At 41.9% G+C, this 15,043-nt stretch overlaps 1 pseudogene; it reads left to right on the forward strand.

Annotated features, from left to right (window-relative positions):
- The first annotated feature begins 2,914 nt into the window (after window positions 1–2,914).
- LOC116589897 lies at window positions 2,915–3,818 on the forward strand (annotated as a pseudogene).
- Window positions 3,819–15,043: the final 11,225 nt, after the last annotated feature.

Below are 15,043 nucleotides of genomic sequence, written 5' to 3' on the forward strand. Positions count from 1 at the left end.
AGCTAGAACTTTCCCTTTGAAGTGACCCTCCCCCCAGCCCATCCTTCCCCTGCTAGAAATGTCAGCATGGTTTGCATAATTGAGACAATTGGACATAATCGTTCTTTCAGAAGCCCCTCATCTGTGCCAGGGCCCCAGGGAGCCTGGAGAAGGCAGCACATGGCACTAGTCATCCATAATCCTTTCTCAGATCATCTGAGCTTGAGCCAGAGGTCGCGGTGAACTCCACTGCACATGCAGTGTGAGTCCCACATGACTCCCGTCCCCATCCGGGTGCTCCTAACCCCCACGGTCCCCACACTACCAGCAGCTTGCATGACCCGTATGCACAGTCCCCCTAAAACTGCTATGGGGGGGTGTGCTATAAGGATGTGCGTGGATATTCCAGCTTTCAGGAAGCTTTCTCAGACTAGCAAGAGACAGAAAACCCAAATCTTGAACTTCTCCTGTCTGCAACCCTTTAGGCAGCGACCAGGTTCCCCACACACCTGTGGGTCTCCTGGGCTGCCTCCCTCATCTCCCAGAAGAGCGGACAGACATGCAGACAGACTGGATGCAGGACATTTAGGGCAGTTTCCATTTCACAGATGAGGACACTGAGGCCTCTGAGTGAGCACAGGATGTGGAGCAGGAACGTAATTTCACCCCATCAAGCCCTAAGGGGGTAGAGCCTGAACCAGGGACCACGTCCCGCACCGAAAGCTGTAGAAGACCATACCCACACCTGGAGGCCCGCCGGGGGGCTCAGGGAGCCTCTGACCTCCAGAGGTGGAGGTTAGACTGAGCAGGTGGACCAGGCCATTTTCTGGGGAGGGAGTCTGCCCTTTGTTTCGTCAGCTTCCCCCCGAGGGTGACAACCTTGTCCCAGGAAAGTGGGCCCAACAGGGGTGACTTTGCCCATGGTTTGCAGGTACACACAGCCTGTGGGGAGGGCAGCACCCACCCGGCGGCAGCTCTGGCCCAGCACCGGGGGTGTTTTCCTTGTCAACTCATGGTTGGCTCTAGATAAACCAACGGCTTCTGGCAGGAGTTCCTCCAAGGGTCAGAGTGTATCTGCAATGACAGTATTTTGGATGGCGCAGGTTGAGACAGAATTGCGGAGGCAGGGTGTTCCTGGGGTATCAAGAATCAAACTGAAAGCCTCTGGGAGGCCCCTGTGGCAGGTGATGGTCTTGCCATCCCTGTGTCAGGCTCGGGCTCTGTCATGACTACAAAGTATAGAAGCCTGATGTCCCATGCCAGGCAGCTGCCCCGTTTCAGCCCGTCAGTCAGTGCCTCTCCCGCCAACGGATGCTATTGTCACTAGTCAATAGTGGGTCTGGGGTCAGAGAACATGGAGAGACGGAGATCTTGAGCCTTCCAAAAGTGAACAACCCTCCTTGCTGGCGCTGGCCCAGTGAGGCAGGCGACCGGAACTGCCAAGGGCAGCATGGCGGCCCGAGCCACCTGTGGCTGCCTGCGGAGAACTCCAAGTTCATCCAGTTGGAAATGAAATGTGCTCCGAGCGTACCACGCCCAAGATGGCCAATGCTTTATATTGACTACATGTTGAGATGATATTTCAGATATTTTGGGTTGAATAAAATGTATTGTTAATTTTTTTTTTTTACCCGCTTCTATTTATTTCTTTAAAGTGACTTCTGGAAAATGTAAAATGATGTCTGTGGCTCACAGCTGCGGCTCACGTTATATTCCTGTTGCCTGGTGCTAAGCTAGAGCCTGGGAAGGGGAGGGGGTCCTGAGCAGAATTCCCATATTCAGGAGGTCTCCTTCTCTGGGCATGGCACCTGGAAAGAACCCGGTGCTAGGAGATGATACACGAGAACTGTGGACACGTTGTTCATGGGTAAGGATTTTTACGTGTCCAGGGAGCAGTCTGAGCCGATGATATTAGCACTGATGTTAGTGACGAGGAAGACACATGGGGTAGTTCACTGCTGCCAGGTCCTGCCTCTTGGGGAGGGACCAACTTGATTAGTCTGCCAGCCTGGGAGGTGGTGCATTTCTTATCGTGGGTCAGGAATAAAGCTGCCGAGGAGCCTAAGGAATATGCCTCTTGCCTGTGATCCCAGTTGGTGAGAGGAACTAGGACGGTGACCCGTATGGTCACCAGTGTGGGCTCCCTTGAAGGCAGCAGGCAACCAGGCACCGGGGGAACAGGGAGGAACCCAGGGTGGTCCCAGTCACACTCTGTCTCTAGGGTCTTGGTTCGGGTTCCCCGCAAAGGAGACTCTGAGACAAGTCCATGATATTTCTTGTTCTGCTCTGTGCCCTGCATTTCCTGACCAATAGTAAGATCTTGAGACCTGTTCGGATTCAGAAGCGATTTTTTGACAAGACTCACTGGTGACATGTGTCTTTCCATCAGGAGGCACCTAATGTCCACTTGTCTGCCTTTTCCGATTTGGGGGGGTGTCTTGATGATGATTGCCTAGAGCCTTTGCATCACTAGAACTTGCAAAAGGGTGATCTTCAGTTCTGGCTTTCCTTCTTCATTTATTCACTGGAATTCACTTATGAAGAGAAACCGCCTGACCAAATTGGTTAGTGTGGTTCACACAGGAAAGGCAAAAGGTTCTGGTTTCCAGAGTAATGAGTTGGTTCCCTGGCGTGATCCCAAGGTGACTAACGTGTTTCTTTTTTCAGAGTGTCAGTGTGTATGAATTCACAGATGGAAACATACTCGAAGAATTTCAATTCACAGCAGTAACTTTCCTTATTGTTGTTCAAATTGTCCCAATTTCACACGGGCCCTTGATTCCTTCTGGCATGACACCAGGAGTCTCTGAGAGCATCCTTGCTATTTGGAATGAAAAGGTGTTTCATGCTCATGTGGTACATTTCTTGCCCTAGACCTGGATGTGGCCATTTGTCCCATTGTAGTGGGGAATGGTCCTTAGAAACCAGGATCTGGGGAGTTAGCTCGTGGGTCTGGGAGACCGAAAACTGAGATCTTCTTTGCGCCCCGACAGCTGTACCCTACAGCTCTGCAGCCGTCACCATGCCACCAAATGAATATATTGAGTCACACTGGAAGCGCTATGGCTATTGTTTGGATTACCATGAGAAAAAGAGAAAGAAAGAAGGTCGAGAGGCTGATGAACATTCAAAGAAGGCAAAAAAGATGATTGGTCTGAAAGCTAAGCTCTTCCATAAACAGCGCCATGCTGAGAAAATACAGATGAAAAAGACTATCAAGATGCATGAAAAGAGAAACACCAAACAAAAGAATGATGAAAAGACTCCACAAGGAGCAGTACCTGCATATCTACTGGACAGGGAGGGACAGTCTCCAGCTAAAGTACTTTCTAATATGATTAAACAAAAACGAAAAGAGAAAGCGGGAAAATGGGAAGTTCCTTTACCCAAAGTTCGTGCCCAGGGAGAAACAGAAGTATTAAAAGTTATTCGAACAGGAAAGAGAAAGAAGAAAGCATGGAAAAGAATGGTCACTAAAGTCTGCTTTGTTGGAGATGGCTTTACTCGAAAACCACCTAAATATGAAAGATTCATTAGGCCAATGGGCTTACGTTTCAAAAAGGCCCATGTAACACATCCTGAATTGAAAGCCACCTTTTGCCTGCCAATACTTGATGTAAAAAAAATCCTTCATCCCCACTATATACAACTTTGGGTGTTATTACCAAAGGCATGGTAATGGAGGTGAACGCGAGCGAGTTGGGCCATGTGACACAAGGAGGCAAAGTTATTTGGGGAAGATATGCCCAGGTTACCAACAATCCTGAAAATGATGGATGCATAAATGCAGTCCTACTGGTTTGACAGCAGTTCGAGACAAGTAATTCCTTATAATTACTGAAGACTACACACCAGTCAGGAAAGCAACCATTCCTGTGGTGGTTCTGGATACTACCAAACAGCCTTACATATCTGCAGTCATCAAGAGAAGCATTTATTCTATTGTGAAAAACATTAAAATAGACATTTATTAAAATAAATGGTCTTTATTTTTGTCTTTTTAGCAAAAAAAAAAAAAAGAAAGAAACCAGGATCTGCCTCTGAATTGAAGTGTTTCTAGTCCCTGCAGTTGGCAGAATGGTGATATTTTATATGTGTATGTACATACAATAAACATATGGTATACAACATGTAATAATTATATAACATAATTATGTATAAGATATAAGACATAGAAGAGAAAATGCACCATGAATTCATACTGACAGTTCCAATTCTAATTTAGAAACACAGCTAATTTACTGATTTTATATTTGTGTCTCTTTTCACTTATGCTGAGTCTTATTCCTAATGATATTAATATAATTTGTCTTTTACTTTATCCTGGCTGCAGTTTCAAAGCAACAACGCCAATATTACCATTAATAATACAATTCCTAAGTGCAGTTTCAAACATTGATTTATTGTTCATTTTGACCTTAGGTATATCCTGTTTGAGTTTTAAAATTACTTAAAATAATTCTTCTCTGTGAGGTTATTCTGCAAACTTAGAGACACCGTTGGATTCACTTATTTAATTTTCTTTTGGATTTTTAGGAATTGGTTTTTTAATTTCATTTTTTTATAATTTTATAAAGCATTTATATTATTGCAATACCAAAACTGCAGATAAGATTTATTCAGAAATATCTGGCTACTGGAGCTATCTCTCACCCTTGTCTGGCCTCTCAAAAGTGAACTAAAGAAATATTTTTAATCTTTCCATTTTAAAATATTAGCATATAATATTAACTTCATATATATATATATATATATATATATATATATATATATATATCCCTCCTTTTTTTTTCACATAAATGGAAGAATATTTTGCATCTTTATTTTTCCTGGGACTTACTCAGTCTCTCCTCATTTCTTTTTCTAGTTCTATAGCCTAAATCCTTGGGTGAATGAATGAAATTTGACTCAACTGGATGGACACTTTGGTGGTTTTCAATCTTTACAAGTCTCATAACAGTTAAAAGCCATGCCACACATTCTTTTGCGCTTAGCCAGGATTCTTTAGCTTAGATGCCTAGAAGAGAGATTGCTGGAATTAACAGTAAGTGGATATATAATTTTTCTAATATTATAAAATTCCCCTCCAAACAGGTTACCATTATGTATTCCACCAGCATTTTATGAGCGTTCCCCACTGCCTCATCTACAGAATATATCATGAAACTTTGGGATGTTTGCCCAACTTACTAAGAAATGGTGTCTCCATATAGTTTTGGTCTGTAGTTCTTTTTTCTTGGGCACGGTACTAATGCTTCTTTACAAGTTTGGTAGAATTTACCGTAGAAACCATCTAGGCCTGGGGTATTCTTTGTGGGAAGGAGGGCAGGTATTGCATGGAGCACTGGGTATGGTGCATATAAACAATGAATTTTGGAACACTGAAATAAAATAAGATTAAATTAAATTTTTTAAAAAAGGAAAAAATAGTAGTTCAATCTCTTTACTTTTTCTTTTGTAGATCAATTCAGATCGATTTCTTCTTGACTCAGTTTTAATAATTTGTGTCTTTGAAGGAATCTGTCCATTACTTCTGAATTTTCAATTTGTTGACATGATATTCTCTTATAAGCTTTCTTATTTCTTAGATCGGTGGTGGTATCCCTTCTTTCATTCTCATTTTAGTAGATTTAGTCTTCTCTCAGCACCCCCACCCCGACCCCCACCCTGTCAGTCTAGCTAAGGATTTGTCAACTGTGCTGATTTTTTCAGAGAACTAACTTTCGGTTGCACTGATTTCTTGTTTTGGTTTTCTATTCTTTATTTTATTTCTTTCCATTCTAGTTTAATTTCCTTTTTTTCTGTTTGATTTGATTTTAGTTTGCTTTTCTTTTTTTGGTTTTGTAAAATTGGAGGTTAGATTACTGATTTGCAGTCTTTCATTATTAACATAGGTGTCTAAAGCTATCAATTTCCCTCTCACACTGCTTTAGCTACATTCTTTAAGTTACGGTATGTTGTGTTTTCATTCTTGTTCATCTTAAAGTAGTTTCTAGTTTTTCATGTGATTTTTTAGCCCATTGATTGCTTAAGTGTATGTATAGTTGTGAATTTCTCAAATTTCTTTCTGTTACTGATTTTGAATTTAATTCCACTGTGGTTGGAGAACATACTTAGCATGACTTCAATCCTTTTAAACTTACTTAGGCTTGTTTCCTGGACTGGCATATGGTCTGTCCTCGACAAAGTTCCATGTGAACTCAAGAGGAATATGTATTCTGCTTTTGGGTGGTGTGTTAGATGTCTGTAGGTCAGTGTAGTTTTAATTTGCATTTATGTTACTATGAGTGAAGTTGGGCATCTTTTCATGTTTAAGTGCTATCTGCATTTCTACTTCTGTGAACTTTCCACATCTTCTGTTCATTTTTTAAATAGGATCTTTTTTTTAATTCTTAGAGCTTGTTTATATCAAGATGGTGAACGTGTAACTGTGATAAAGTCGGCAAATTTATCCACCCTCTTGTCATTTGTTATTTAACTTCACTTACTTGCCTTGGCCTCCTGCTTCCTTGCTATCCATAGTTCATCAATTTAATTCACGACTGACATTGCCCTTTCTCTCTTTTTTAAAATTTTTTATTTTAATTCCAGTTAGTTAACACACAATGTCATTAGTTTCAGGTGTACAATATAGTGATTCGACAATTCCATACATCACCAGGTGTTCAGCAAAACAAATGCATTCCTTAACCTCCATCACCTATTTAACCCATCCCTCCACCTCCCTCTCCTTTGGTGACCATCAGTTTGTTCTGCATGGCTGAGTCTGACTTTTTATCTCTCTTTTCCCCTTTGCTCATCTGTTTAAGAAATATTTGTTTCTTAAATTCCACATATGAGTGAAATCATGTGGTATTTGTCTTTCTCTGCCTGACTTATTTGCTTAACATTATACTCACTAGCTCCATCCATGTCATTGCAAATGGCAAGATTTTATCCCTTTCTAAGGCCAAATATATTCCATTGTATATGTACACCACCTCTTCTTTATCCATTCATCTGTCAATGGACACTGGGCTGCTTCCATATCTTGGCTATTGTAAATAATGTTGCTATAAGCATCAGGGTGCATGTATCCCTTTGAATTAGTTTTTTTGCATTCTTTGGGTAAATACCCAGTAGTGGGATTGCTGAATCATCAGGTAGTTCTATTTTTAACTTCTTGAGGAATCTCCATACTGTTTTACAGAGTGACTGTACCAGATTTGAAGTCCTTCTGACAGTACACGAGTATTCCTTTTTCTTCACATCCTTGTCAACACTTATTTTTTTCTTGTGTTGATTTTAGTGATTCTGACAAGTGTGAGGTGAGATCTCATTGTAATTTTGATTTGCATTTCCCTTGTGGTAAGTGATGATAAACATCTTTTCATGTGTTTGTTGGCCATCTGTATGTCTTTGGAGAAATGTCTGTTCATGTCTTCTGCCTATTTTTTAATTGGATTATTTGTTTTTTGTGTGTTGATTTATATAGATTCTTTATTATACTTTGAATGATAACCCTTCATCAGATATGTCATCATCCTTTCTACACTGTGAAGAGGTGTGGGAATGACTCAAATATGACTTCCAATGTTCAAAGGCTAGTATGGGAGATGTCACCTATACAAACACACTTGAAATACAAGACAGACTACAGGAAGCATTCTAATCAGACCTGCCAAGAAGTAAGATAATATATGGGAGAGAGAACTTATCAGGAGGAGCAGAGGTGCTCCAACTGGACATATTTGGGTGGCAGATTTGAGGAAAGAAGGCACTTTATGCAAAGAGCTGGAAGGGGCATAAGCAGGGCCTCGGGCAGGCCTGCAGACCCTGTGACCTGAAGCATAGTTCTGAGACCAGGACGGGTGATGAGCAGGGAAGGAGGAAGACCAGGCTGGGAATAAAGGGGAAGGTGGGAGATATTTGGGGATGCTGAGGGCTCAAGCTAGTACTGGCCAAGCAGAAGTTTTGTGAATTCTGACCTCAAAGTCTTATTCTAAAGTACCTTCCTTCTCAAAGTCTTATTTGGGGTAGGACTTGTATCTGTACAACAACACATTACTCCTGGGATAGGCTGTAGAGGTGAGTTTCCACTTTCTATATTTCTGGATTGTTTATATACATTTTAAACAAGATAATGGTAAGTGCTACCTGCATATAAGGCAAAAAACAAAACAAAACAAAAAACAAGACAGTGTTGACTTTGAATGACTTAATTGGCAGAATCCCTGAAATAAAGAAGCTGAGGTGGTAGATTAAAAAGATATTATTTGTGGGGTGCCTGGATGGCTCAGTGGGTTGAGCCTCTGCCTTTGGTTCAGGTCATGATCTCGGGGTACTGGGATCAAGTCTTCTTTGGGCGCTCTGCTTAGCAGGGAGTCTGCTTCCCCCTTTCTCTCTGCCTACTTGTGATCTCTCTCTCTATCTCTATCTCTCTCTATCAAATAAATAAATAAAATCTTTAAAAAAAAAAGATATATTTGCTTTGTAAATTAAATTCACATTTCATTGAACAGTGCCTCTGCAACTGACAAAGGCTAGAGAGGAATTTAAAATCTTTGGTATTGTTATCAAAGGTAGTCTTAAAAAATAAATGAATGACTAGACTAGGCAGAGACCTACAAGTCTATCAGTGTTTTTGGTCACCATAAATTTGCCTCCACTTCTCTGTAAATTATCCACTGACTAGCAAATACAGTGTGTTTTTCCACTTGGGGGAACAAAGATCCTCAAACATTTGGAACACAGGCTGTGGAAACTCCAGTCTCTTGAAGGCAGAGGTCCTTCCTGGTGAGTCTCAGGAGCCAAGTTGGCCAAGATATACTGGCCATTCTCCAAAGGATTCCCAGCCTTATCAAGAGTTAAATATTGATAGCAACCTCTTTTTATAACCCTTCTCTGTTCCACATGGCTCTAAGCTTGTGGGAGCTGGAATTCATAGTATGTCTTCATTGCTGGTCATTCTGCAACGGAGGACAGAGGCTCTGGAAAGCCCACCATGGAGATACCAGTTGGAAGATCCCAAATGCACAGTGGCTTCCTGTTTGATCATGACAGCTTTCTTTTCATTTTTTTCTCTTTTCTCTTCTTTTTTATTATTTACTTTTGGCAGCGGATTATGTTGCAATGTTGGCAGATGACGTGAGCTAAGATAACAAGCACATGGGTGAAAAACCTGCCAAACATGAAACAATTTTTAGTTTCCAGAATAATCTCCGCAATGAAAATAAAGCCAGTGACTTTGCTGTAGAAATCATCCATTATGTCAAAGCTTTGTGGAAGTCTTATAGTGGTGTAAATGTCAGGAACTGGTATGGCCAGTCTGGGCAAAGCAGAAGCAGTATGCCTGGAGCTGCTAAGGGTGGCCTCGTCACGGCTGGAGCTTCTGGAAGTTCCCAAAAAAGAGCACTCTCTGAGCTGGTTTTCCTTCTCACAAAATTCTTGACATCTCATTCATCCACCAGTCCACCCACCACACATAAGGAGCTGGAATTACTCGTGGTAATCCCACACTACTGTTACAGTGCTGGAATCTATCCAAGTCGGAATGTAACATTCTGCCCTTTGGTGGGACCTAACGGTGTACTTTCAAATTCCAAGCATACGTTGTGGTTCATGCTTCTTAAATACTCTTCGCTGTGGAGCAATGGCAAGTCTCCCAAAATGTGAATCCAGTTATGTATGAGAAAGTCACTTTGACCTTTTCTTCCTTTAAGATAGCTGTGGTCCTGAGAAGAACTTTGGGCAGGAGCCATGGCAAGAAGTTATTTCACCTCTCTGTGACTTGGTTTAGAGCAGCTGACGCATAAGAAGAACAGATCTCTGGGAGATAAAAGATGTGCATGAGCCTCATGAAGCCAGCTGTGCCTTCTCACAGATCAGCACTGAAAGATGCCTCAGAATGTGAAGAGTTCTACAGGCTGTGCTCCCTTGACACCTGGCACTGAAGTTATTTATATTTCATGCATCATGCCTCACTGGAAAGGGAGAGCTCCTAATGGTCTTCAACATAATTTCCTACCAGATGCATCTCTTTTGAGTAATGCTTCATAGCTACTAAAATTTGGATTTTAACCAATTTGGTTGCAATAACCCGTAAAGCAAAAATGCACTCCAGATAAAAATTTAGGCACATCCAGTAAATCTCAGTAAAGTTTTAAACAAAAAGTTCTGGGACTAGAGTGCCCTTGTTACTTGGAATCTTTGTTTCGATTAGCAGAATGACTTTGAATTTTAATCTTTTGAGAAAAATCTTTTGAAAAGCGTCTGAAAAACAGGCCAAGGCAGGCTGCTAAGGATAAGGGTGACAAATGTGAGCAAACAGAGCTTACAGATGTTAAGAGCTAGTTTTGCAAAGCGTGGAAACATTAGGAGAGATTCCGGCATTCTATTTTTTAAAACAGTTTTAATAGAATTCATTTATTATTTTTAAAAAAATATTTTTACTTTTTAAAGATTTTATTTATTTATTCATGAAGGATAGAGAGACAGAGAGGCAGGGGCAGAGGCAGAGAGAGGAGCAAACTCGTGCAGAGCAGGGAGCCCCATGTGGGACTCGATCCCAGGACTGTGGGATCAGGACCTGAGCTGAAGGCAGATGGTTTACCTGACTGAGCCACCCAGATGCCCCAGACTTTGTTTTTTAAAACAGTTTTAGATTTACAGAAAAATTGAGAAAATAATATAGAGAGTCTCCATATACTGCACTCTTCTATTATTAATACCTTATATTATTATAGTACATTTACATTATGAAATAAGAATAGATATGGTATATATTTCTATGGAAGCATATATACTATGGTATATTGTTATAATTAATGAGCCATTATTGATACATTATGATTAAGTAAACACTATATCCAGATTTCCTTAGATTTTTCTAGTGTCTATTCTTCTGTTCTAAGGATCCATATTCCATTTATTTTTTTCCAGCTTTATTGAGATACAATGGACACATAACACTGTGTAAGTTTAAGGTGTGCAATGTGTTGATTGGATACCTTTATAAATTGCAAAAGGATTACTGCATTACTAGAAGCTACCGCCTCCCTCCTGTCACATGGTTACCATTTCTTTTTTGTGGTGAGAACATTTACGATCCATTCTTCTAGCAACATTCAAGTATATGACACAGAACTGTTACCATCATCACTATGCTGTACATTAGATCCCCAAACTTGTTAATGTTACAACTGGAAGTTTGTACATTTTAACCAACATCTCCCCATTTCTCCCTACCCCTCCCCACCAGCCCCTGCTAACCACCGCTCTGTGCTCTGTTTCTCTGAGAGTCTAAAAAAGTTTAACTTTTTTAGATCCCACAAGAAGTGAGATCATTCGGTATTCGTCCCTGTCTGACTTATCTCACTTAGCATTATGCTCACAAGATCCATCCATGTTGTTGCAAATGGCAGGATTTCCTTCTGTCTCATGGCTGAATCATTCTACTTTTTAAAGATACTTATTTCTTTCCCAGTTGACTCAGAAGGCAAGCAAACAAGGAACACTTTGGTTCAAGAGATTGCTAGTAATTAGTCCCAAATTTTCCATTGTCCTGGGAAAATGCTTGGCTGAGATTTTCCTTTCTCATTATGCCTAGTTCCTTCCCCTCCAAGGGGGCAAATATACTTTCTTTTTAAGCCACTGGGATGAGGAGGAGTGGTGTCTGCTTTGAGGAGTCCCTACCTCAAGGATGCTGCTTCTTACAGTATTGCTTCTGCCTGGGAGCAACATTCTTTAAACATCTAAAGTGGGCTTTTAAGAACTTGGGGCATTCTCAGAAAATGATCCCATGTGTATTAAATTGGGGCAGTTCTGCATAGTCTCTTTTCCTTTTGAAGAGTTGCAGTGCATATTAGGATATTAAAGGCTCTGAGAAGTCATGCAATGAAGAAAACTCTTTACTATTATGGAGTCCAGCATTTCCTAAATTCATTGACCCTGGAGTCTTACTTTTCTTCTAAAATACTTCTAAATATCTCTCAGAGCCAAAGGAAGGACTTGGGAAACCCCAGACTCAGGTAACCATGAACTTAACCATCTGAGGAGTCCATGAACTATTCTGTGTTGGAGGAAACTTATTCCCAGAGGTCCCATTCAAAGGTCTGGAGAGTGTTTCCTGATGGTCTCTCTTGAGGGCTCTTTTGGCTTTGGTGAGATGGAATCATATCCAGTGTGGATTCTTTTTTTTTTTTTTTTTTTTTCCAGTGTGGATTCTACCTAAGCAGCTCCCACTGTGACTCAACGATCTGGTTGGGGAATGGTCCCTGATAGGAGTGAATCTCCCAGCTAAATCAGCAGGAAGAGGAGGGGGGCACAAGTAACCCTGCCCCTGCCCCTACCATTTCAGACTCTAGGGAGAGCATCTGCATCCTGAGCTTCTCACTAGGCTGTGACCACTGGACCCAGGGCTCTCTCAAAGGCCACTGGTTGCACTTAGCCTTCTGTGAAAACCTGGTCTCTGGGATAGAGCTGGGCATCGGCATCAGGCTTTCTGCTCAGCAGGGAGCCTGCTTCCCCCTTTTGCTCTGTCTGCCTCTCTGCCTACTTGTGATCTCTCTCTCTGTGTCAAATAAATAAATAAAACCTAAAAAAAAAAAAAAAAATCTGGTCTCTGTGGTTCTAGTCCCACATACACCAAACTAGCTGACTGCCTTTCCTGTGCAGGGGTCTTCAAACACGCCCTTCTACTCCCCATCTCTTTCTTGGCCTTTGACATTTTATCCAGCACATTTGCTAAGCTTGGGCCCTGCTTTCTGGGTCCAACTCGTGCTCCACATGGGGGCAGCATCTCCATTAACCCTTCCCAGCCAGCCCAGCCTGGTCACTGTGGCCCTCTCTGACTGTCACAGCACCTTCTGTCCTAGCACCCGCTGCTGTAGATGGGAACAATTGTACACAGCCCTGTGCTCCCTGCTGTACATGACCCCCCTGCCAAGAGCCTCATCATAATGCAGGAGTCCCCATGTGCATACTAGGTGTTCAACTAGGTGTTAAATGATCTGCACAGCTCCTCACGGGTAGACATTCTTTCTGTATCATGCTACACAGCTCTGGGCTTTCCTGGAGGTTTTGCATTTGCTGCAGCCCATCTTGGAGGGCCCCACAGGAGCCTCTGCTTTGGCTATGCTTGTGGGGTTTCCACCCATACCTGACTGCCTTGCCTCTGCTCCACTGGGGGTCATCTGGCTCTCTTGCCCACCCTCACTTGCCTGCCCAGTCCCCAGCTCTGCCCCTTCTGGGAGCTGCGGAAGGACGGTAGTGGACCCCACTTACTGTTGAAAGGTCAATAGCTTTCCCCTGCCTTCACTCATCTTGCAGAGTGACCTAAGTAAGACATGCAGACCAAGTGAAGACACGAGCCCCAACCTGCAGATTCAGTGTCATCAAATTCGTGTCTTTCTTTTGTTTTTAAAGAATGCAGCTGAAAGTCATTTTTATTTGTAATTAATTTAACTTGTTACCTACAGTTTCCACATCCCCAACATTGATAACACTTGTCTTGGTTTATTTTGTTACCATCTGAAGATGGTGTGTGCAGGCAAATATGACTACAGGCTCAGAGATGGAAATGTTTCTGAGGGGTCTACACCACCACTCTAGAAAACACTGCCCTAGGGTCGGGTCTTCCTTGGGCATAGGGAAGTGGGAAATCGCCCACATGGTTTTGGAAACTGTTTGAGGATGTCCTGGACTTAACCTGGAAACAGAGAAGAGAAAGGATGAGGAGAAGCAGTGGCTTCTCCATAGTTTGAGTGGCCCTGAGACTCCCCCTTAATAATGGAGATGCCCTCCTTCTCTTTATCCCCAGCTCATAATACCTAATAATAGCCACATCTTTTCACTTTCCTATAAAGCTCTCCAAATTAAATAAACTTAATTTTTTTTGTTACGGAAAACTGTACGTAACAAAATTTATAACTTTAACAGTTTTAAAGGGTACAGCTCAGTGGCATTAAGCATATTCATATTGTTGTGTAAGCATCACCAACACCCGTCTCCAGAACTTTTCATCATCTCCATCGGAAACTCCTACCCTGGCAGCCACCCTTATACTTTCTGTCTCTATGAAATTAACTTCTCTAGGGACCTCATATAGGTAGAATCATGCAATATTTTTCCTTTTGTGACTGGCTTATTTCCCTGAGCATGATTCTTGAGGTTCATCCACGTCGTAACAAGGATCAGAATTTCCTTTCTTCTGAGGCTGAATACTATTCCATTGTATGTACAGCTCATGTTTTGCTTATCGATTCATTGGTTAATGGGCGTTCTGGTTGTTTCTACCTTTTTGCTGTGACTATGTTGCTATGAACAGGTTTGTCCAAATATCCAGCCCCTGCTTTCAATTCTTTTGCATATGTACCCAGAAGTGGAATGGGTGGATCAAATGGTGATTCGATTTTTAATTTTTTTCAAGGAACTACCATACTGCTTTCCACAGCAGCTGCACGATTTTATAGTTACACCAGCAATGCAGAAGATTTCTAGTTTCTCCACATCCATTTGTGATTCTCTGTTTTTGTGTTGTTTTTAAATAATAGCCATACTAAGGGTTGTGAAGTGGAAATTAATTCATAATACAAGAGCATTGTGAGGGAGATACAATAATTGTCTCCATTTTATACATAAGACACAATGAGTCGCTATGAGATTAAGCAACTAGTTTAAGACATCACAGCTTGGGACACTTGAGTGGCTCAGTGGGGTAAAGCCTCTGCCTTTGGCTCGGGTCATGATCCCAGGGTCCTGGGATCGAGCCCCACATCGGGCTCTCTGCTTCCTCCTCCCTGTGTCTCTCTCTCTCTCTCTCTCTGCCTGCCTCTCTGCCTACTTGTGATCTCTGTCTGTCAAATAAATAAGTAAATAAAATCTTAAAAAAAAAAAAAAAAGACATCACAGTTTGTAAATGGCAACTACAGAAAAAAAAAAAATTGAGTGGTCAGTCTCCAGAGCTCTGCTCTAAGCCTACCTGCCACACTGCTTCTCTGCTGGACATACCAGATCCTGTTGAGATTTACCCTTCTTCTGTTCTGTTCTGTCACCCTTCTTCTGTTCTGTTTCTTGGTAGATATTT

This window comes from Mustela erminea, chromosome 5, assembly GCF_009829155.1.
Source record: "Mustela erminea isolate mMusErm1 chromosome 5, mMusErm1.Pri, whole genome shotgun sequence".
NCBI lineage: Eukaryota > Metazoa > Chordata > Mammalia > Carnivora > Mustelidae > Mustela > Mustela erminea.